At 39.2% G+C, this 24,682-nt stretch overlaps 1 protein-coding gene and 1 long non-coding RNA gene across 3 annotated transcripts in view; one reads left to right on the forward strand and one right to left on the reverse strand.

Annotated features, from left to right (window-relative positions):
• Positions 1-24,682, reverse strand: part of PSD3 (pleckstrin and Sec7 domain containing 3) — a 769,411-nt gene that overhangs the window by 665,698 nt on the left and 79,031 nt on the right. The window lies entirely within an intron of this gene.
• LOC131820346 (uncharacterized) lies at positions 3,212-11,687 on the forward strand. 2 transcript variants are annotated; one of them, XR_009349594.1, is made up of 4 exons: positions 3,212-3,606; positions 5,084-5,199; positions 6,207-7,853; positions 11,389-11,687. It is a non-coding gene; the product is annotated as an uncharacterized LOC131820346 (long non-coding RNA). The 2 variants fall into 2 exon arrangements; XR_009349593.1 differs by lacking the exon at positions 5,084-5,199.

Below are 24,682 nucleotides of genomic sequence, written 5' to 3' on the forward strand. Positions count from 1 at the left end.
AAATTATCATACAGGAATGTTTATAAACAATTGTGGTGGGAGCTCAGAAGGTAAAGGAGAGCTGTAAAGAAGGTTTCCATCTTACAGAGTACGTGAATAATCCTGAAGAGAATGTTGATAGAAATGCAAACAACAAAGGCCATTCTGATGAGGTCTGTGATGGAAGTAAGGAGCATGTCATTGGACAATGGAGAAAAGGCCATCCCTGTTGTAACATGGTAAAGAGCGCCACTGAACTGTGTCCGTGTTCTAGTATTTTGTGGAAGGTAGAACTTGCCAGTGATGAAATTGGATGCTTTATAGATTTTTTTTATTTATTTGAGGGAGAGAAACAGAGATAGTGAGAGAGAGCACAAGCGAGGGGGAGAAGCGGGCTCTTTGCTGAGCAGGGAGCCTGACATGGGACTGGATGCCCAGGACCCTGGGATCATGACCTGAGCCCAGGGCAAATGCTTAGCTGACTGAGCCATCCAGGCGTCCCATGAAATTGGGGACTTTGCTGAGGAGATTTCTAAACAAAGTGTTGAAGAAGTGACTTGGTTTCTTCTGACTTCTTACAGTAAAATATGAGAGGAGAGAAATGATTTAAAGATGGAATTATTAAGCCAAAAGGAACCAGAACTTGAAGATTTGAAAAATTCGCACACTGAATGAAAAGAGATGTGTTTGGAAGAGAACTTAGGGTGTGGTGGAATGGGCGTGACCTGCCAGGTTAGAAGCATCATGAACATATGACTTTTGAAGATCAAGATGAGATGAGAGTAGGGAAGAGAGGGCAGCTCAGAAAATATTTACTTACGGACCCATCTCTGCCATCAGTTTCCTAGCACATATTGTCACATGTCATCACAGAGTGATTTATTTGCTTGATTATTTGAGGTCTGCTTCCTCCAGGACCAGGCAGGCACCACGTGATTTTGATCTTCACCCCACAACTAGTACCCAGCACACTACTTAGCATAATAAATACTTGTTAACTGAAGAAATGGTGTCTATATGGACAAGTTCTTACCTTTAATAAGCTTGTAATCTAATGGTGAAGACAGAAAAGCACAGCTTTAATACAAGACAGAGTGATATGTGATAAATACTGACTAGAGGTACAAGCAGAGAGAGATTATTCTGACAGAGCTGTCAGGGAGGTCTCCCAGAAGAAAGTCACCTGAGGTGGCCTTGTTGATCAGCATTACAATAGGTAAAGATGAGGGAGTCATCCATTCAAGGCTGGAGGAAACTAGGGAAAAACACGAAATAGGGCATGATGCAGGAGGTTGAGGGCATATGATATGTGGCTCAAAATGATGGATTTCTACGCCAAGCATGGTTTACAATGGGAAATGGCGGGGGGGGGGTTGTTCTAGATCACGGAAGGCCTTGAAAATATATTTAAGGGGGTCTTTTAAGGCTTTTGAGGGGAAAGTGACTTTGAGTCTATGAAAGACGGTGTGTTAGTGTATACAGTGCGGTGCTTCAGTGCAACAAAGCTTTCTTGGGGATCTGGCCAGAGCTACTTCTCCATACCACGCTGGGCGTGAGCATGCCAGGCCCTTCGCAGACCACACTTCACGACTTCCCAGGATGCACACTGGCACCTCCAGGTTTAGATAAGTAAACAGAGGCTCTGAGTGTAACTGGGCCAAGCAGCCACCGTAGCAACTACTGTGGTCTGCCAGACACCCGAGTACTTCTCTGTGGCGCTCAAGCTAAGTTCCTGTCAGGAAGCAAAGAGAAACCCTGCCTGGGAGACATAGAATGTCCTTTCTGCTGGGAGAAGAACATAACCAGTATGGTGCACTGAGCTTGGTTGGCACGTGGCCATACCCCGTGGGCAGATGCCGACAGATGGGGGCACACGGATCCGGTTCCCCTGGGCCTGGCAGACCAGGCAGCATTGACTACTTCAGCTGGATATGAATGGATGTGCTTCTTACACACAGTCTGTGCCTTTCAGAGGAAATCTTCTAATAGCAGGGGAGAAAAAAGACCTATTTATCTTGAAAGGAGAAAAAGAAGAGTGAAGTGTAAAGGGCAGAAAGCAATACTTAGAAGTATAACTGTTTGAAATAGAATGCTTTTCATTAGGTCTGTGTCGCTGTTTCAGTGATGGAAAATGGCTGTTTATTCCATTCCACACATATATGTGTTACGGTCTCTTTTTCAACTTAGCATTACTTCTTTTGCTCTGGAAGTCAGGACGGCCTTATCAGTGGGAGAAGAAAATACATTTCCATAGGACACAACTCGAAGGATGCCAGGAAGGCCTGCCTTGCCTAAAAGAGATGCTCATTAGAGGGGCAGAGATCCAAAAGCTCTACCCTTACAGATTAATTTCTCTGGGTCACTCATCACCTGGGCATGAGGCTGGATGCTCTCGTAAAATTCTAATTACTCTTGGAGGAGCAAATCCACCATACCACTAATATCTTGGTGTAAACAGTTTCCTAAGGCTGCTTCCTTATACACTGTCCAGGTTCAGCAGCTCCTGGAGAGGCGAGTGGGGCAGCAGGGGGGAGAATGAGCCTTAAGCAGGCCAGAGAGAGTCTCACCTACACCCACTATTCCCAGTGAACTCCACACAAGTCAAGGGCATGCGGTGCAACTAGTGAAGATAAAGTCCTACAACAGCACAGGTTTCTCTTGGGCTCAGTGTTTCCAACTGTAGTTGGAGAATTTTTCCTTTAATTACTTTCTACTTTTAAAATACAGAAAACGATGGGGGCGCCTGGGTGGCTCAGTGGGTTAAAGCCTCTGCCTTTGGCTCAGGTTCATGATCCCAGGGTCTTGGGATCAAGCCCAGCATCAGGCTCCCTGAGGCTGCTTCCTCCTCTCTCTGTGCCTGCCTCTCTGCGTACTTGTGATCTCTGCCTGTCAAATAAATAAATAAAATCATTAAAAATAAAATAAAATAAAAATAAAATACGGAAAACGATGTAAAAAAATTTTTTTAAAGGCAAGTTTCATCCCTTCCAGTTCCTTGTTATTACTAATATTTGCTTCGAAGAGAAATATACTAGCATGTGTACACACACGTGACTGCTTTTTGTTTGTTTTGCATTTAGCAATAGGAAAAACACAGTTAATGCTCTTTAAAAAACCCAGCCAAGCAGAAAATTGGGAACAGCAGCAGCTGTGAGAGGAGACGTGTGCACAGGGTGCAAATGAGTTTTATTCCACTAGACTTTCCGTCCTTCTCAGTCACTGGGGGCCCATCCAAGAGGCGGATGCTACGATGCCAGCAGCGATGATGTTAGAGAAAGAGACACACAGAGAAAGAGACAGGAGGGAGAAGCAGAGGATTTTTTTAACAAGAGGCTCTTTAAATGCTTTGAGTCTATTTCTAATGGTTCACATACCCACTTTATGGGCAGACCTTGGCTTTGAAGTAGGAATGCCCTGCTTCTGCCATTTCCTATTGGGGTAATGGTGGGCAAGTCACTGGGGCTTGCTGAACCTCATTTTCTCAGTTCTAATAAGGTCTTCTAATAGGTCTCACTTCTAATAAGGTCTTCTAATAACTTTTAATAAGGTCTCCCATGCAGAAGAGAAGCAAGGACTGAATGAGACAGTACCTAAGAAAGAAAGAAAGAATGGACATTGCTATGCACGGTGAGTTATTTTCTGAATGTACTACTCCACTTTAAGTTACAAAATATCCCTGACAAGCATGGCCTCCTGGATAATTCTTTTCATTTTTTTTTTTTTTAAGATTTTCTTTATTTATTTGAGAGCGAGAGAAAGAGAGAGCAAGTGGTGGGGAGGGGCAGAGGGAGAGGGAGAAGCAGACTCCCAGCTGAGCGGGAAGCAGGGGGAGGGAAGGGCCTGGATCCCAATCATGACCTGAGCTGGAGGCAGATGCTTAACTAACTGAGCCACCCAGGCATCCCACTCCTGGATAGTTCTTACACAAATCCTAAAAGGTGAATAAGAACTAGCCAGTCTGAAAGGTGGAAGAGCATTTGTGTTCTCAGTGAGCAAAACACATGTAAAGAAAACGAGGCATGCAGTTTGCTGGGCAGTCTGGGGTGTGCCAACTTGTGGGTGATGGGCAGAGATGAACCCCAGGTGGTTTGGCTTAGTAGCACTAAACATTAAGTTTGAGGCAGGCAGTGCCAGAAGCTCAATCCTTCAGGGTGTTATAGACCTTGTTAGCAAGCTTGGATTTTATATCCTAGAACAGTGTTTTATCTACTGAGTTCGGTGAAATTTTAATAACCATATTTTCTCCAGCATTATTTTTTTTCATTTTATTGTATTTTTTCATCATGATAAATGTACTCTTTAAACCCCATCCCCTGTTTCCCCCATCCCCCTACCTACCTCGCCTCTGGTAACCACCACAAACATTTATTTTTAAAAGTTTACGTAGTCTTGGGGCGCCTGGGTGGCTCAGTGGGTTAAAGCCTCTGCCTTTGGCTTGGGTCATGATCCCAGGGTCCTGGGATCGAGCCCCACATCGGGCTCTCTGCTCGACAGGGAACCTGCTTCTCCCTCTCTCTCTGCCTGCCTCTCTGCCTACTTGTGATCTCTGTCTGTCAAATAAATAAATAAATCTTAAAATAAAAAAGTTTCTGTAATCAAGCGAGTTTAGGATTAAATAGTTAATCCTGTTTCTTTAGTGTAGGTCTCCCCAGAGCCTTCAATATGCTATTATGCCCCCATGAATTTTCAGTAAGGGAATGCACTCTGCAATATTTCTTCAGATCTGACTGCAGGACCTTCCCTTGATCCCTACTCTCTCTCCAGCTCCCACTGCTCAAGGGGTTCCATTTTCTAGCTTCACACATTGGGAAATTCTGCCACTGCAAGGAGCTGTTTTGTCAGGTTCACCACGTATCTGTGCTTGTAAATGTTACTGTGACTTTGCCAGCTTTTTCTGATCTACTTCTACTCACCAAGACATTCCTCCGAATTTTCTCTTCACATGGGTCCCTGCCTCTTCCCCCCAGTGGATAAAGTCACTTCCTGCTCTACAGAAAGAATGAGGCTCAAGGTGGAGGCAGCCATCTTACTCCATTCTTTTAACACATCTACACCCAGAGACTCTGTCCTGGTTAGTCTCTGAGTGTCGTTCCTCTTCCCTAAGGTGGCTGCCAACATTTGAGTCTAAGAAGAAGAAAGAATTGCCAAGCTGACTATTTGAAGTCAGTAGTGCTAAGAGTCAGAGATCTAGCTGGAACCAAGCCATCTCCTGATGCCCAGGTGAGGGCACTTTCCATCCACCATGCTGCCTTTCAAATGCCTCCCCAGAGACCCAAGCATATGACAGATACACATCATTAATACATTGTTTATACTGGCATAAAATTACCTAGTCACATTGTGAATAACTGTTCGTAGTAATCCATCGAGTTTTGTTTTGTTTTGTTTTGTTTTTTTAAACTAGAACTATTTTAAGTTTCCCTTTTTTTCCACTGCACTTTTAGAATAAACGATTCTAGTCCTAGAAGTACCCAGGGATCAATATAATGCTTTCTGTCCTAACAATAAAAACTAAAACTAATTTTTTTTTTCAGATGCTTTCAGAGGGGCTCCATCTTTTTTGTTTTTGTTTTTTCCTTTTTCCATCATTTTCTCTGGGTCACCACTATGTTGAGGATGCCCCAGCCCATGAAACAGGGTGCTTGAGATGTACCTCCTTTTCAGTAAGCAGCAAACTGCTTTCATCACCAGACCCGCTCACATACTACCACCACAGAACCAAACACATGAGTGCGCTGGCTTCGCTCAGAATTTTGGATTTTGGGGCACCTGGGTGGCTCAGTGGGTTAAGCTTCTGCCTTTGGCTCAGGTCATGATCTCAGGGTCCTGGAATTGAGCCCCGCATCAGGCTCTCTGTTCAGCGGGGAGCCTGCTTCCCTCTCTCTCTCTGCCTGTCTCTCTGCCTACTTGTGATCTTTCTCTCTGTCAAATAAATAAATAAATAAATTCTTAAACAGCAACAACAATAAAAAAGAATTTTGGATTTTGAAACAACAATGAATAAAACAGCCATTTATAGCTAGAGGTCTCTTGGCATACATTCAGTTCAACACCTTTCTTTCTCCACTGTTCGTTTCTTTTGGTATCTAGAGTAGAGCTCAACCTCCTTCATTTCATAGGTACTTTGGGCAGTACTTTTTGTTTAATTACCTTTAAATACATCTTTAAAATCTGTATGACTGTTTTTGAAGTTTTCAAACTCATTGTCACTGTATCACTTTTTCCAGGCACCACTTCCATCCCGATACTTGAAGGAAATGGGCCTTAGAACTTCAGACCTGCTACACACATGTCCTGAATAAGACTGCTTGTTCTCCAAGTTTAAAGCAATCTGATTTGGAAGGAGTGAGAGGTTGCTTGTGTTTAAAAATAGCCTGCTGAGTATAGGAGGCTTTTTCCAATTACTGTGGAAAGATACTTTCAGGCTGATTAGCCCCCAAACCACAAACTATAAATGTTTTACAGCTTGTGGGCTTAAATATATTGAGATAATCTGGGATATTTACTCAAAAACCATAATCTGAGTATGATAAACCATTTGATCAAGTCAAATATTGTCAATTCTTCATGAAGAATAAAATTACTAAATGTAACTTAGTACAACCGTATGTTTATATAGTCCATTTACCTTTTCGAAAAATAGATCTGTATCTGTGGAATCACTTTATCTTCCCAACAGTTTCGCCTTCAATTTCCTTCTAATTTAATTCATACCTTATGCTGTCACCAGGGATCCTTGCCCATAACACATCCATGAAGCAATGGCAGATAAGTGAATTTATGGCATTTGTAAAAAAGGATTAAAATGGTGGAGTATGGAATTGAACCCAGGCAGCAAGGGAGGCATTCATGAGGAGGATATTGTTGGATAGGGAGAACGTAGGAGGCTCAATGGAGTGGGAGCCATGATAAGATTAAAGGACTTTTCTAGTAGGATACATGAATAATTGAACTAGAAGGATATGGGTAGTCTGGGAGCTTGATGTTGACATCCGAGATTTCAGAGGTGGTGCAAGGTGTCCAGGGTGCAGCAATAAGTGGAGGTAACTGAAGTAGAGGGAAGGAAGGATCATATGAGACCAAGAGGTGAAGAAACTGAGATGCCAGAGAAGTAAAATGGTCTTTCCTGGGAATGCTGGATTTACAAAGAGTGACAGAATTTGGAGTGGAAAGGAAGCCTGGGAACAAGGGAATGAAGAAGTATGGCCAGGAGGTGACAGAGATGAGGAAGGTACTGTGTCCCAATCACATGAGTGTTAAAAGGCAGGGTTTTGCAGCGAAAAGTGATTTGGAGGTGGCAGAGGGAAGCAAGGAAGATCTCTACCTTACCTCTGGGAACCCGGTTACATGGAATGTGGAAGAAAAGACAGTCTCTGAGGGCCATGAGAAAGGTGTCTTCAGAGAACCTCCAAATTTCAGAGAGGAGGTTATGGTATGGAGAAGTTTTAGGAGGGAACTGAAGGTGGACTGGACAGGTCAGGGCACTTGTGGAGAATGGAGAGGGAGAGTGTGGTGGTGGATGTTGGGGCCACTGGGACTTCTGGAGGGATGAGGCATGGAGAGATGTGCACAAGCCAATGGGCCTGCTGGCTCTGGCGGGCTGGTGCCATAGTCCCGCCCTTGCCATTGCAGGCAGCTGTTCTCCTTGGATACCCCACACCGCTGTCCCCCATCCGCCTCTGCATCCTTGTAGGTCTCCAAACGCAGTCTGGATCCTCCCACCTCTGAACTCTGCCTCCAGTGCTCCTTCATCTGAGGTGCCCTATTTAAGCCCCCAACTGTCTTTAATGCTTGACCCAAATGCACACTCTCTGCAAAATCCTACAAGACATCTCCAGTCAGAAACAACAGATCCTGCTTCTGATTTCAGGAAAGTGGAATGGGATATGGAATTTGAAATGGAATGTTTTAAAACTATTTTTTCCTCTCCTCAGCAGAAATTCTTTATTCTGTGTATTCTTGAGGGAGGGTCATATATCTTAAAGGAAAGCCCTTGGGTTTCTAAGGCCCCCACACTTCCCTTCCAGGAAGGGAAAATAAGTTTTGTGTTGCATAAGATTGGGGTCCCAGTTTGATGCACCCCTGAGCCTCTGCCTAGGAAAAAGCAGAGAATGAGGCTTTGGTGAAGAAGGGCGAAGGAAGATGTGGTGGAAGCTGGGGAGAAAGCTGAGCAGCTGGGAGAAAGGGACAAGGGGGAATCCAGAGAGGTCACATCCCTGCCACCATCCTGGAGACCTGGGAGCCTGCTCTTAGAGTACTAGGGCGAGGGGAAGAGAGTGGCACTGCAAGAACCAGAGCCCAGACGGAGGCCTGACTCACATACCGCCACTTCTGAAGCAGAGTGTTCACTTGTCCACTGCCCACTGTCCCCTGCTACTTGCCACAGTCCCCAACAGGGACCCCGCACATGCGTTGTAGGTGCTCGGTATAGGTTTATTGAGTTAATAAAACACTCTGTGAGGGAGACAAGATAAGTCTTAGCCTCTATACTTTATTCTTGAAGATTCTGAGGCATAGCAAAGTGACGAAGACATTCACATGTTTACGGTGACTGACAGAGTGGGAGCAAGAATCCAGGCTCCTCGTGTCCTGGCACAGCTGCCATTGTCCTAGCGGAGCCACACAGCTCCTCTGAGTGAACACAATGAGAATATATCAGAAAAGAAAGGCAGAACTTTGTGATTCTGTAATCAAATTATTTTATAGGGAGACTCCATAAAACTCTCTCCTTTTGGATGCATAGGTCGTCTCCTGACAGAAGCACTACAATAGCAACTGTACAAATTTTGATTGTGGACAGGAACTGAGAGAAGAGATGCAAAATTAAGCTAGTTGTAGAGTTAGGTTGGTATTGTGAGTAATACCACTGACTTTTCTTCAATCTTTAAAATACTATTTTTATGTTATATTTTCAATAGATAGGCTTATGAAAATTTCAACTTCACAATAAGGCAACAACAAATAGCATTTGTTGAATTGTTGTTAAAAAGAATCATGGATAAAAAAATAGTTTCGCATCTTTGCTCCTGGATGACAGGAAGAATGTTCTGTAGGTCAACGTAGCATCAAAGGCTCTCCCACCTGGGAGGCATTCCACTTGACATGCAAGAGACCCTGAGTATTATTTGGGCACTAGGGATTCAATACTAGTGATTCAATTCAATCACTAGTGATTCCATGCCACAGGTTGCAGGTGCCTTTTGTGGCTTTGTTGATTGAAATGCAATTGAGTAGGAAGCGGAGGAGATGATTAAGGAGCAAGAGATGGAGAAAATAGGAGGGAGGAGAAACGCATATCTTAGCTTTAGAATGTCATCAGCAAATGCTACCCATTGGCCATCTCTCCCCACCGATCTCTCATTAGCTGTCACCTGGACACCTCCAGCTGGCAGCTCCTCGGCAAATTCTGATGAAGGCCCGTGACATCTCAGGATATTCAGATTCATCAGTGTAGGGATTCAAACTAGACTTGCCACCATTGGTTACAAAACCCAGGGAGCCCAAAGCATCCTTTTGCACCCCGAGTTAGATCTTTTCCCTGAGTCCTGCATGTAGGAGGTTAATAAAAGTAAAAACTGACTAAATTAACTCCTGCTCTTAAAACATGGGATTCCGGTTACCTTCAGGACATGTGGGTGGAGCCTGGGAGGGAGCAAGAGGGAGTTTCTAGGTTGCTAGTCAGTTGTGTGAAAATCCACTGATACGCACACTCTTTTAGATGTATGTTACAATTCAGTCCGAAGTCAAAAGGAAAGAAGAAAGGAGAGAGGAAGGAAAGGAGGCCGACAGGGAAGACTGTTTGTAAAGCCAGACGGAGGAGCACTTGTACATCCGTCTAGTTTGTTTAGTCGTGGTACAACACGACAATAGCTTTATTAGAGGACAATGAGCTTGACTGTAGAGAGCAGCCCAAGTGGAATGAGGCTGAGGTAAGAAAACGGGGAAGGAGTTACAGTGGCCTCAGTCTGCGTGATGAGGGCTTAGAGTACATTCATATCCACTTTGATGAGATCTAAGATGGTAGCAGACCATTACCTCTAAGAGGAGCCAGTTTGGGGGTAAGTTATCACATAAATGTGATAAAATGCATTCAGCGTATATGCCACAGGTTGCTTTACATAAGCTGATATTTAACATTGTGTCAAACAATATTAAAACTCGCTTAGTTTAAGTAGTAATTGTAATTCTTGGCATTATCAGTTGGGCAGGGTTCAGAAGAGCCCACTTAGCCGTGCTCAGCTCTGGCTGAGCTCAGAGCTCGGGGCCTGAACAGCTTCTATTCCCAGATGGGCGTCATCTTTCAGGGGGATCCAGTGAGGGCCTGTGGGTGACTAGCTCGGACCAACCAAAAGATTGCAGCATGAACCTTTTCTTGTGGTTTGTTTTTGTTTTTGTTTTTAAAGATTTTATTTATTTATTTGACAGACAGAGATCACAAGTAGGCAGAGAGGCAGCCAGAGAGAGAGAGAGAGGGAAGCAGGCTCCCCGCTGAGCAGAGAGCCCGATGTGGGCTCGATCCCAGGACCCTGAGATCATGACCTGAGCCGAAGGCAGAGGCTTAACCCACTGAGCCACCGAAGCGCCCCTTGTTGTTTTATTTTGGTTTGTTTGATTTTTAATACATCATGATAATGCTAATGTCACATGATTATACTGTCAGATAAAACTACTAAGTATTTTAGGACCTGTTCAAAAGATTAACAGCTGAATATTTGAGGTCGAAGGAAATATTGCTTTCCAAAATATATAATAAAAATTTTAAAGGCTGGATTGAACAGACCAAAGTTATCCTTTGGAAAAATAATGTGAAGAATGTCTTAACACAGGGTCTTTGTAGAATTTAGATTTATGCAAATCTTCAATTTTCCATAATCCAAATTTAACAAACTCAGAATGACACAAATTTGTTATAATGCAAACTAAACATTTTAGTACATCTTTCTAGAATTCAACAGAATGTTGACATCTAAATTCACATTATGCACCTCATTTAATTTCTGCACGATGAGCCAACAGGCAGAAATAGATGAATTGCTGACACATAGACTTTTTCCTAACTCCCAGGAGAAAAACCGAGGTCTGTGTCAGAGATAACAGAGAAGATCTTCTGGTTCATTAGTTTGCGTAAAGCCGTAATTATGTATGTAAGTAATTTCTATGTACTGCACTACTGTATTATTACCATTCAGCTTTGCTGTGATGTCAGTCATTGAAACATAATCTAATTTTATAGAGTTCCTTAAAGGCTTGGAAAGTCTTAGTTGTAAGCTGCTTCTCTGCTCATTAGCATTGACCTCCATGGTTTGTTTATTTGGACCTTTTTTTCTTTTTTGGCCTCCTGCCCCCAAGTTCACACGCCTTTGTTTCATAATCCATACTGTCTTTGTACCCTCTTGACCCAGAAGAGAGGCAGATGAATGGAAGCATTGATGCCAAACTACAGCCTCTGCAAACAGGCAAGAAGCCTGAACGCCTACTCACTTGCCTCTGATTTATTTGGAAACAAAGAAGGGAGGAGGAGAAAGAGAAGAATCAGACAGGTATTTGACGTCTTCCTGGACTCACCAGTCAGCACTACATCTGGAATATGATTAAACAGCGTGTGGTGCCCAGGAAGACCTGTATGAATAACGCTTGTGACTGTTGTCCTCTCCTGTTGGTATTTCTGAGCACCTCTATTTCAGTCTTGTACTCCATCTTGGGACTTTGTACAACTCCAACCCCCAACCAAGCAAGCAGCCTTCTGCCCTCTTCAGAGAGACAAGAAGAGTCAGATGAAATGATCGGCAAGATGGGTGGGCACGTGCAAAAGAGGGCAATGCTTCAATCTGCAAAGACCAAGTAGGCTTCTGTTCAAAATCTATAAAATCTGAGTGGCATGCATGAAATGAACACGGCAGTCCCTAAATCGAGAGTTATTCAGATGATAAATAGATTCTGAAATTCTAAGTATTTAGGACAAATAAAATGGGTTTTTACTTCACACAGTTGGTAATAAGCTTATAAAATTCACAACTGGAAAGGCCAAGCAGGAAATATAGTTGAATTATTAAAAGGTCAGACATATTTGTTAACTATTGCCCTCAAAATAGATATTATCCAAATGACCTAAAAATTTGGGAAATTATATTATACTATAATTTTAAAAAGAAAAAAGCTGAATTGAAATTAAATGTGCATCACAAATATAGTAACATCCAAGTATGGATGTTTGGGACAAAAAGAAGAGTTTTCAAAAATGAAAAATAATTGTGGTTAAGATTTTGGACAGGTTTTGTCTTTTTTAATTCAGAAAGTTATTTAATATAATAAATATTGCTTCAAATTAGTATTTATCTGTTCCATCATTTTCTATTCTTTTACTTCAATGTTTTGGTGTTTTCATGTTTTAGACATATTTCAGAAATAGTATATAGCTGGAATTTTTTTCTGTCTCTTTGATTTACTTTGTTTTTAACTTTTAAGATGACAACATTCATATTCCTTGTGATTATTGATAAATTTAGACTTGTTTACTCCCCCTTATTTTATTATTTTTGTTTGTCTTGTTTTCTACACCTCTTTTCCTCCTCTTCTTTGCCTCTAAAAAATATTAACATGACTTCTAGTCACTTATTTTTTCTCATCTTCTTTTTGCTTCTGGTTTGCAAATTAAAATATTCTACTAGTATTTTTTTCAGGAATCTTTCTCGAGTAAACAAAGACTAATCGTAATCCACTATTTTCATCTTCTCTCCAAAATGCAAGAGCTTTTGGAATGCTTTATTTCACAATTAGACATAATTTTCATTACAAACAACATGTTTTCTAATCTATCTGCTTACCATTCCTTCCTGCATCTGAAACCTTCCTTCTGGAATCACTTTTCTCTACTTTGAAGTGGATTCTGTAGAGGTTTCTTTGGTAAAGATCTGCTGGTGGCAACTCTCCCAGCCTTGATGGTCTAAAATGGTTGTTATTTCAAACTTAGTCTGTAAACAGCTTTTCTAAGTTTTCATTCAACTACTCATGACATCGGTCCACGGTTTCTGGCTGCTTTTACGGTGTCTGCTAGAATTTTAATTGTCACACCTTTGTAGGTGATTTGCATTTTCTCTTTGGCTGCTTAGAAGATCTCTGCATGGATAGTTGGCAGTTTCACTATGATTTCTCGAAGGGTAGTTTTATTTTTATTTATCCTATTTGATGAATCTTGTCTCCTCAGAAACCCATTTCTTTCTTCAATCATCACCTCTTCTCCATATTTCTGTCGTCTTCTTCTGGGACCCCGGTAGCACAAATGGCAGGCTTCTCATTCCCTCCTGTGCGAGCCTCGGTCTCTTTCTAGTGGTTTCCACATCTGCCCTCACAGATTCCCTTGGCAGCTACTGTTCATCCCCTATTTCACCTCTCCATTGAGTTTTTAATTTCAACAATTATGATTTTCAATTTAAAGAGTTCTGTTAGATTCTCTTGTAAATCTGTCATTTTGTTTCTTCATCAAATGTATCATCCTATCCTTTAATACTGTATTATGTATTGTTTATCTAATAATTTTAAAATGTGGAATCCTTGGGGGCCTATGCTTGTTTATTTCCTTTTTCTGCAACATGATGGCTCATCTACTTGTGTTTTTGGTGATCTTTTTGAACTCAGATTTGCATGAGCTTAAATCATTGAAATCATACATTATTTCTTCTAGACTGGTTTTGCTGCTACTGAAACAGGTACTATTTTGACCCTTTCTTGTGTCAGACTGGTAGGTTTATCTTATCCTCCTGATACTGGCCTGAGGCCTGAGCTCCTGACAGCAGCCCGATCGGGAAACACTACACTCCCCCTTTGCCTGAAGCTCCCACCCCCTGACTCTTTTCTCAGCTCACTTTATGGTCAGGACGTGGGGGTTGTGGGCTGGAGGTTGTGGGGTATGGAAGCCTTAAAGGGCTCCTTTACTTACGAGTCTACCCGTGTATTAAAAGGAATGATTTATCTCAAAAGAGATGTCTGTTTTAACTCAAACTCCTTCAGCCCCTAGCACAGTGTGTGGCACCGTGTTTATTTACTGAGTGGATAAGTAATAAAAATTTAACAACAGTAGTCATGGAGCATAGCCTTGTGCCAGCCTCTAGGCTACTTTTAGAAAGAAGTTTCCTATTTAATCTTCCCAATAACCTTACAAGATGAATGTATTTATTATTTTTTAAATATTTTACAAATAGTCAATGACAGCTGTGATTCTAATCCAAGTCTATTTTGTTCCAAAGTCTATGTACAGAATTGCTATATATGTTGTCTCAGCATCAACAAATGAATAAATATAAAAAGTTAATTGTTTGTTTAATTAATAAATATTTACTGAGAATTTACTAAGATCCCAACATCCTTGTCAGGTACTGGGGACACAAGAGTGAACAACAGAAAAAAAAAATCTAGCCTGTGTGGAGCTTACATTATTAAGGGCAGAGAAAGCACAAACACATAAGTAAATTTAGAATAATGAATTTATACATAAATTTATAATATATCTTTATAATGAGGAATTGCACATATAAATTTAAAATTAAGGAAGACTGAGATTGCCAAGGGCTGGAAAAATTTTTTTTTTAATTTTGCTTTAAATGATCAGGGCAAGTCTCACTAATAGATGATATTTGGATAAGATAAATGAATGAATGAGTTTAAATTTCAGTTTTTTTGGTACAACATGAGATAGACTACATATAATTTAAACATAAAACAACATGGACAGAGCTAGAGAATATAATACTAAATGAACTAAGTCAGTCAGAGAAAGACAAATACTGTATGATCTCACTCATATGTGGAATTTAAGGAACTAAATAAAAGAACAAAGGAAAAAAAGAGAGAGAAATGAAGAAGCAGACTCTTAACCCCAGAGAACAAACTAGAGGGGAGGTGAGTGAGGAGACTGGGGGAAATAAGGAACAGCAATTAAATAGTAGTACACTTGTCATGAAGGAAAAAACAAAATAAAATGATAAAACAAAATAAAGTAAATTTGGGAGTAAAAAAGAAATACTACTCAGTACTATATCAATGTTCAGGTGAAAAGATCTCAAGGCTAAGTTATTAAGCTTTAAATAAAGCGAAATTCATAGCACACTACGTATTATGCTAACATTTGTATTTAAAAAAAGGACATAAAAATGCACATATTTAAAAAACAAAACCAAATAGGATTTTCTTTAACAACGGTATTTCACTAATAGATATTTTTTAATATTAATATATTGCACTTACACTGTAATTTCTATTTAAGGCAATGAAGATTCATTTTATGTTCACCTCATAAATTTAAGACTTTTTAAAATAATGATTACTAACAAGAGTTTGAATACTATTTCATTTCTTCTTAACTGTGTGATCTTGGATAAACTACCTTTTCGGTCTCAGTTTCTTCATCCTTCAAGTGGGAATAAAATACAGTGTCTTCTGTATACATTAGTGTGAAGACTAAGCAAATTGATGTAATACACTAAGAAGAATGCCTATAATAAACACTAGATACATTATTCTCATCTTGTAGTTGTGAAAATCAAGATGCAACTCGTTACTGTACAGTAAGATTGTAAGATCTAAATTCTCTGGTTCCAGAAGGGAAGAAGTCTAACTGCCTAAAGATGCTTGAATTTTATTTTTAAATCATTTCAACATTCACTTGCTAGCCTTTACCATGTTCATGTTATCCTTAGAGCAGTTTAAGTTGCTACTGGCAGAATTTCAGGGTTAAGTCAATAGCGATACCTGTTCTGCAAATTTCTTTGCAAAAAGATCGGGGGTAACACCTTTCTAATGGCCCTGTTACCCCAGTTTTGGATTGAAACTGTGACTTCTACTTAACAAGGAATAACATACAATTTTTAGTGGAATCCTGAGATTTCATTAGTTTATGGGAGACATTATTTTCACTAGTTGATAGTATGTATTTTTGTTTATAATATACAGTAGAATTAATCTGTAATCTTTCCCCAGAAGAATCAGACTCTTGAGGGATTGGGTCCCAGTTCTGCTTTCTAAACTTTCATAATCCTTTTACTGTCCAATATGGTGGCCAATAGCATGTGGTTCCTGAATACTTGAAACTTGACTTGTGTAAATTGAGATGTTCTTTAAGTATAAAATATACACAAAATTTTATAGACTTGGCATGAAAAAAAATCTAGAATATTTTAGCATTAGTTTTCAGATTGATTACATATCAGAAAGTTAATGTTTTAGATATATGAGCATAATAACATAAAACATGTTATTAAAATTGATTTCACTTATTTCTTTTTAAATATGTCTACTAGAAAATTTTAAGTGACAAGTATGGCTCACATCATGTTTCTTTTGGACAGCACTGGTCTGTACAGTCACAATGCATCCTTTCTGACACAGTCCTTCATCCTCCCAGTTAAGAACCTCCACTGAGTAGGTCTGAAGACAAAGAAAATGGCATTTTCAGTTCCTAAAGTAAGAGCTCAGCCAGTTCAAGCATGAAAATTGTTTCACAGCCAGAGGGACTCACATTGACTATAGTTGTTATGTTCATGCCAGTGATGAAAAATAAGGTTTTTCAGAATTTGCTCATAATTTAATCCATTAAACTTGGATTGGGGGCAGAGGGTTCAGTGGGGAGGGAGAAGAAACAGAAAGAGAATAGGCAGGAATACCTCATACATTTAAATTCACTAGGAAAGTAAACATTTTTTCATCATCAGATAAACTTGGACGGCTGGGATAAATGATACACAAAACTTAGGTAATGGTGAACGAGAGGGTGAGAGATTCCCAAGAAAATTAGTTGGAAATTCACATACTCACCATGATTCACCAAATCGAGCAATTACAGAATCCTTCAGTTGGGGGTGTAATTAACAAGGATCTCTGTATTTGACCAAATGTCAAATTTCTCTCCCAAAATGCACTAAGCTGTCAGAGTGAGGGTCACTCGGGTCCTGCATTGCTGCTCTTTTACTCAAGTTCCTTTATGAAGGGTCAGGGGACACGGGATGAAAACGACATCCAGGAGGAGCTTCCAGCTACAACCAGGACAAAGAGGGCAATCTCTTTAATTTCATTACATTCATGATCTTTCATCCACAATTCCAAAATCATCTCTGAAAACCAAGTTTTTCAGACTTCATTTGAAGGTAAAACCGGATTGGAATTGACAAGAGGCTGTTTTCTGTCATTTTTAAAATTCTACTTAGTGATCTTAGTGATGTTCATACATTAAACTGCAGACATACCGATATGTTTGGTTATGAGCTGCTGCCCCAGCCACCTGGGTCTCACGGCATACGCAACATATTCAAAATAGATTACCTTCATGAAGTCCAAAATATTCGGAATTTTGAAACACATCTGACCCCATGAATTTCAGATAAGGAGCTGTGAGACTATTTGGGGGATACCACTGCTCAGGAAGCAAGGCAACAGAATTCTCCACCTACACAATTTTTCTTCTGACTCTCACCCAAAAGTTACTGCTCCCTCCTGTGTGCCTTCGTTCACAGAATCCTGTGCAAACTTGAAGGTAATTTAGATGATTTTAATGGCTGCTAGATATGATTCAGATACTCTATGATTAAATGCATGCTGTCTCCTTATGATGAGGGTCAGTCTGTGTTTGGAAGCCTATATGAAATTGAAGTAATTAAATCTGCCTTCTTTAAACTTACTAAAACAGAAAAAGGATCTATAGGATCTATATAGTATAACTATCAAGAGAAAAAGAATCCCATGAGTTATGAGTATATGAAGATATTATACGCCTGTTAAGACTATAAATTATTTTAAGAAACTACACAACATTGAGAGAGCTTGAATGTTCTCAAATTTCCTAGTGAGAATTATTGGTTTAATTCATTTTCATGAAAGATTTCAACAACTTGGGTAGGAATTAACAACTAAAATATAATTAGATCTGATTTACCTTAACCAGGAAAAAAAAAATCCTACACTGTTTCTTTAACACTTCTAATTACCCGGCTTTGGTGAAGGCATTTATGGTTTCCTTTTTGAAATCGTTTCCTTAGTGACTACTCATGTACCACTCCAGATGGATGTTGCATATTTGTGACTACTTACTGCCCTTCGGACCTAAATTTCATTTTGCACGATGACAGAACATGAGAAAACTAATCAAAAGGATGCATCCTCTCCTTGTCTTAAAAAAAATCCTTCTATTCATTTCTCTCTCTTTGGGAGGGAGTTAAATATGTAATTCTATATATAGCTTACAATATGCAGTGATTACAGTCAAATATCTGTCAAATTACTATTTGCTTTTGAATACTACTGCTTTAGTATAAAATAAAAACTCTAGTATTGTCAGCCTACAGAATCCACAGGATATAAGGTACCTTTCAAACTTGTGCACTACAGGGAGTTTCCACATGTCAGTCTCTTTGGGACCGCTTCATCCCTCCTGCCTGCCTGGGTCATCTTGGTCTTAACTTGAAAATCCAGACAAGGCTACCTACCAGTCAGGGCCCCTCAACAATCCCAGGTCTCCTAAGGAAGTTGACACTTGGAGACTTCTCCATGTATAGCAGACTGGTATGTTGAGAACCACGCTTGAATTCTTTTCCTCCAAGTTCTTCTATCTTATGGCAGGTTTGCCTCAACAACCACTTGGCGCCTGGGTCTTGCACTGCTTCTCTATCTCTCTTATTGTTCTGGGAGTGGCTTCAAGAAAAGTTTCGTCAGACCATTTTCTCCCAAGACATATACCACCAGATGTATTTCTGGGTAATGAGCTTTTAATTGGCTCATATGTTTAAAAAAAAAATTGTCTTTGGCCATTGAATTCAAATCTTATACCTCTGTGTTCTTCTTTTGGAAATGAATTCAAACGCATGCTGGTTTGATTGGATCACCTATCCTAAACTCCACAGGAGATGAGAGAAAAAACATTCAATGCATCAATAGATTATTTTCCCATGATGTATGAAACCTATGGGCTTTTATAGTTATAGCGGTGTTATTAGTTTTGTCATTGTTTCCTTATTTCTAGTAGTTAGTTGCATTTCTACCTGACTTTTACAAGAACATATAAAAGTTCTACCCTACCTCAGGCTAAGGGCATTTGGTTAGCAGCCCTTAAACTGGCCAATGTATAATTTCTTGCGGGCTTTCATGTGCCCCACCAGCATTGTGTTCACTCAGTTTGAACAATTGCGCTTTCAAACTTTGCACACAATAGCAGTTACCCTGCAAATATGGTGATCTGAGAACTAAGCCCAGCCCTGCTTCTCTGGGAGGGACACTCAGTCTGGCAGTAAGAATTCTTCACAAATTCCTCCTCAGCAGAAATCCACAAGAGTCTCCTTTATCCATCTGTTTATTTTCTGGATCACAAAGTTGTCTCTAAAGCTCCAGATAATCGTTTCTAGAAGACATCATATTTTTTTTTTTGCAATGTTTATTTGGGATATAATTCATATAACATGAAATTCACCATTTTAAAGTGTTTTTGTTTTGTACATCCAATGGTTTCAGTATATCCACAATGTTGTGCAACTGTCGCTACTATCTAATTCCAGAACATTTTCATGACTCCAAAAAGAACCTCCAAACCTGTTAGCAGCCACTCACTATTCTCCCATCTAGCCATCTACTAGCAACCACTACTTTACTCTCTCTCTCCATATTTGTCCACTTTAGGTATTTCATATAAATGAATCATACAATATGTGGTCTTTTGTGTCTGGCTTTTTCACTTAGTATGTTTTCAAGGTTCACCCATGTTGTAGCATGAATCAGTACTTCATTCCTTTACACAGCTGAATAACATTCCATTGTATGGTTATGCCATCTTCTGTTTGTCCATTATCAGATGATGGACATGTGGATTGTTTCCACTTGGGGATATTTTGAAGTATTGCTGCTATGAAAATTTATGTACAGGTTTTTGTGTGAACGTATGTTTTTAATTCTCTTGGATATATACCGGGGAGTGGAATTGCTGAGTCCATTTAAAAATTGGAATATTTGTCTTATTTTTATTGTGTTGAAGAGTTTTTTCATATAGTCTGGTTATAAGACTCTTATCAAATACATAATTTGCAAATATTTTCTACTATTGTGTTCATTTTATGGTTCTGTATTTCGATCCACATAAGGTTTTAATTTTGATAAGGTTCATTTAAAAAAAATTTTTTTTGGTTGCTTGTGCTTGGAGGACTCTGGAAAAAAAATTAAGTCTATGTGAAATCCAATATATAAAACAGACAAAAATTGAAGGTAGTCTGGTGAAGCAGAAGTGGGGCTCTTAGATCTCTGATCACAATAGGAAGCCTCTGGCTGCCACATCAGGCCTCTATAGCAGGGAATAAAAAGTTTAAAAGTTATTGGAATATTTGTCAGTGAGGATGAAGAAAATGACACTGATTCCAGAAACATTTTAAAGTAGAATTCATAAGGTATAATAGCTATATTAATGTGCAAGGTGAAACAGAAGGAAAACCCAAAGGTAGCTCTGAGTTTCTAATCTTTGTCTTTGGTCATGTTTAAATACCATTAAATTAAGTTAGAATATATGACCTGGAAGGAAAGTAGTAAAAGCCAATAGTGTTATCTTCCAGGAGAAAATGCAAACTGACTGACTTCTGGGCTTTATAATCAATCTCATGCTAGGAGTAAATTTTTACATGTTACATGAGTGAGTGATTTCCTATACCCGATAGCGGTTGTATTAGAAACAGTCTGTTCTTAACTTACTTGAATTCACTTTTCCCAATATGAACTGGAATCTAAGGTTAGAAATGTGAGAAGACTAAAAAAAAAAAAAAAAAAAAAGAAAGAAAGAAAAAAAGCAGTTCATACTTAGATTGGAGACACTGAAAACTTATTATATAATACTCTAATATAAATATAAAGATGATAAATAAGCATCCAAAATATCCAACATTTTTCATCAATGTTTTCATCAGGAAAATTGCAAATTTTTTTTTAATGATTTCATTTATTTATTTGAGAGAGAGGGCACAAGCAGGGGGTGGGGGGGCTGTGAGAGAGGGAGAAGCAGGCTCTCCACCAAACAGAGACCTTGACTCGGGGCTCAATCCCAGGATCCTGGGTTCATGATCTGAGCCAAAGGCAGACACCCAACCAACTGAGCCATCCAGGTGCCCCAGGATATTACAAATTAAAACAAACTCTACAGCTGTTAGAATGGTTAAAATCCAAAACACTGCTAACACCAAATACTGGTGAGGATGTGGAACAGCAGGAACACTCATTAACTGCTGATGAGAAGTAAAGATGGCACAACCACTTCAGAAGGCAGTTTAGCAATTTCTTACAAAGCTAAATATAGTCTACCGTATGATCCAGCCATCACACTCTTTGACATTTACCCAAATGAGTTGCAAACTTATGCCAATACAAAAACCTGCACATGAATGTTTATAGAATCTTTATTCATAATTATCAAAAGTTGGAAGCGACAGAGATGTTCTTCAATAGGTAAACAGGCAAATTTTAAGACCTCTATACAATGGAATATTATTCAGTTACAAGAAGAAATGAATTATCAAGCCACAATTGCTGAGTCATATGATAATTATATATTTAACTTTTTGAACAAATGCCAAACTGTTTCTACACTAGCTGTACCATTTTACAATCTCAGGAGGAATGTATGAAAGTTCCAATTTTTCCACAGCCTCATCAATACCTGTCATTACTTCTCTTTTTGGTTATAGTCATCCTAGTGAGGTGATAGTTCATTGCAGTTTTGATTTGCATTTCCCCATTGACTGATAGTGTTGAGCATATTTTAACGTGCTTTTTGGCCATTTGGATACCTTTTTGGAGAAATGTCTATTCAAATCCTTTGTCAAATCCTTTGTTGATGTGCTTTTCCTATCTCTCTCCCACCCATTGTGTTCTTTATACTGTATATGTATTTATATATCATACACAGACACACATGGTATAACCACCTCTTTTGCTCCTGTGGTGTTTTATTGTTTGATGAGTTTCAAAGTTCTTACCTTGGCACCTTTAAGAGCTGGGCGCTTGTGTATCCCTTCAGTCTCAACTTTGATCATTTCATACCTCATTCACCACACTCATTCATTCATGAATTTTGTAAATATTTATAGAGAGTCTATAATATTCCAAATATATTCTAGGTTCTAAGGATACAACAGTGAACAAAAACAAACAAACAAAAATCTCTATCAATCTGGAACTTATATTCTGGAGATGGATTTTTAGATGGCAGATAATAAAGAAAAAAACACAATAATAAACAAAATACATAGAATATAATGTGTGTTTGATAGTACATGTGATACGAGAAATTGAAAAAAAGATGGAGTATGAGAGTAGAGGTTGTAATTTATGTAGGGGGATTAGAAAGACTTACTGAAAAGGGTCATTGAATAAAAACTAGAGGGGTAGAACAGGCATGCCTGGGTGAGGCTGGGGAAAGAGCTGGACTCCTGTGGGTGGAGAGAGGAGAGCAACAAGAGAAAGTGAGGGAGGTAAGTCCTTCTCAAGCCTCTCTGATGAGAGGGGAAGTGTCAGATTATTCAGGACCTTGACCAATCACAGTGAGGACTTTAGCTTTTCACTCAGAGTGTGATGAGAACCAAGGTGGGGTTTGGTCTGGACAAGTACATGATCTGTCTCACTATACAAACAGATCACTCTGTCTGCTATGCAGGTATGTTGAAGTGGCACAATGCTGCCAGAGATGGCGGGCTTGGTCCAGGAAGGAAGCAACAGAGCTGACAAGTTGTGATCAGGTTCTGGATCCTTTCAGGGGATCCAGAAAGACTTGCTGAGACTGTGTATATGGAGCATAGAGTAGATTCAACAGTGACTCCCATGCATTTGGCTTGAGCAGCTGAAGGATGTGGTTGCTATAAACTAAGAAGCGGAAGACCATGGAGAAGCTGGTGGAGGTGGAGAGTGGAGGAATAAGAAGCTCAGTTGGGGTGTATTAAGTTTGAGATGCTTATTAGATATCCAAGTGGACATGTTGAATAGACAGTTAGATATTTGTCCTCAACACCCAAGAAGAGCAGTGTCTCGCCTTTCCTTCAATACCTCATTCTTTCATGTCTATATGCTGTTTTGCATTTGCCTAAATGTATTTTCCCCTTGACCTCCACTTTACCACTTATTCCATTGCATTGTAATTACTGTTTTAACTTGTCTGTTCCTGTGCTTCGGCAGCACATATACTAAAATTAACTTATCTGTTCCTTTCACTATAGTGTCCCACTACTCATTCTCAGCATAATGCCTAATGTGAAAAAAACAATTGAGAAAAGTCCACTGAATAACTAAAACCTATGAGGGCCATGATCTCCTATGTTCACTGGTTAGATTTCTTAATATATGTTGTTATTTTCCCTCTCCTGCAAAAAGAACTATTTGGCACATATTGTTTTAATCAACGTGAATTATATTCTATTTTTGTTGGTATGCTTCTTTTCCTATTCCCTTGAGCATGCAATTTATCAAGTATGAGTAATATCTGGCACACAGTATCACTGATAGCATTCTTTTGTTATTAGATCAATATTGTCTGAATAATTGAGAGAGAAAATACCTAGAAAGAGAATGCCCCATTTCCTTGAAAATGGTGCTAAAGAGAAAACATGGCAGAATAAAAACATTAACAGTGAAATTGCTTTGGGAGTACTTGAATCCTTATGCGTGGAAACTTGGAACCATTTTTACAGCATATATTCAGCAGCCAGTATCTTAGTAATGACAGTTTGGCCTCTGAATATTGGGTGCAATTATTTTGTCTTTCTTTAATGTTTGTTGTATTTTAGATGGTACATTAAGAAATAAACTCATTTTAACAAAAAAAATTGTCCCTCACACCTCTCTAACTTCATCTGCCCACAAATCTCTTTCCAGAGCCTCACCCACTTAATAGCTATTTTGCTCCACTTTTTCAAAGACTGTCTAAGGCTTAATATACATTTATATTTATATATATCCTTTTTTCTTACATAAATGGGACTCTACTGCATATTTTTTTCTATCACATATCTTTCTTTCATAATAGCTTGTAATAACATCATTTGTACTAATACACCTTTTTTTTCCTTGTCAACACTTCCATAACATCCTGCTGTATATATGGGCCATAATCTAATTAAAAATATCTTATTGTTGAGCATTTATTATTGGATTTATTGTTGCAATAAAAAATGCTACAGTGAAGAACTTTGTGTATACACACACACACACACACACACACACACACACAGAGGTATGCTTATGTATCCATATATATATATACAGATACAAGAGCTTAAAGTACTTATAACATGTATATGTATGTAAATGTATATATAGATATATATGTATAATTACACAAAGTTGTTCATATACATATTTAATGCTAATTATCTATAGGATGCTTTTTTAAAGAGCATTTGCTGTTATAATTTTTTATATATAATTGACAACTCTGAGAAACCCTGCAAGATATACTAGCATCCACAAAGACATGCTACGCAAAATTTAATCAGGACCCAGATTTCTATTATTAAAGCTTCATTAACCAAGTCATCTACACTCATTTTCTAGATTGCTGGCTGGCCAAAAAGTAAGTAGCAGATGTTGACCTTGCAAAGGTTAACTTAATAGAGTTGAATTTGATTCAGATTCAATCACTGCTTCCACAGCTGTTCTGTGGGCCAAATGGTAGGCTGTAGAGGTGATGTCATGGTGCTGCATT

This window comes from Mustela lutreola, chromosome 18, assembly GCF_030435805.1.
Source record: "Mustela lutreola isolate mMusLut2 chromosome 18, mMusLut2.pri, whole genome shotgun sequence".
Lineage (NCBI taxonomy): Eukaryota > Metazoa > Chordata > Mammalia > Carnivora > Mustelidae > Mustela > Mustela lutreola.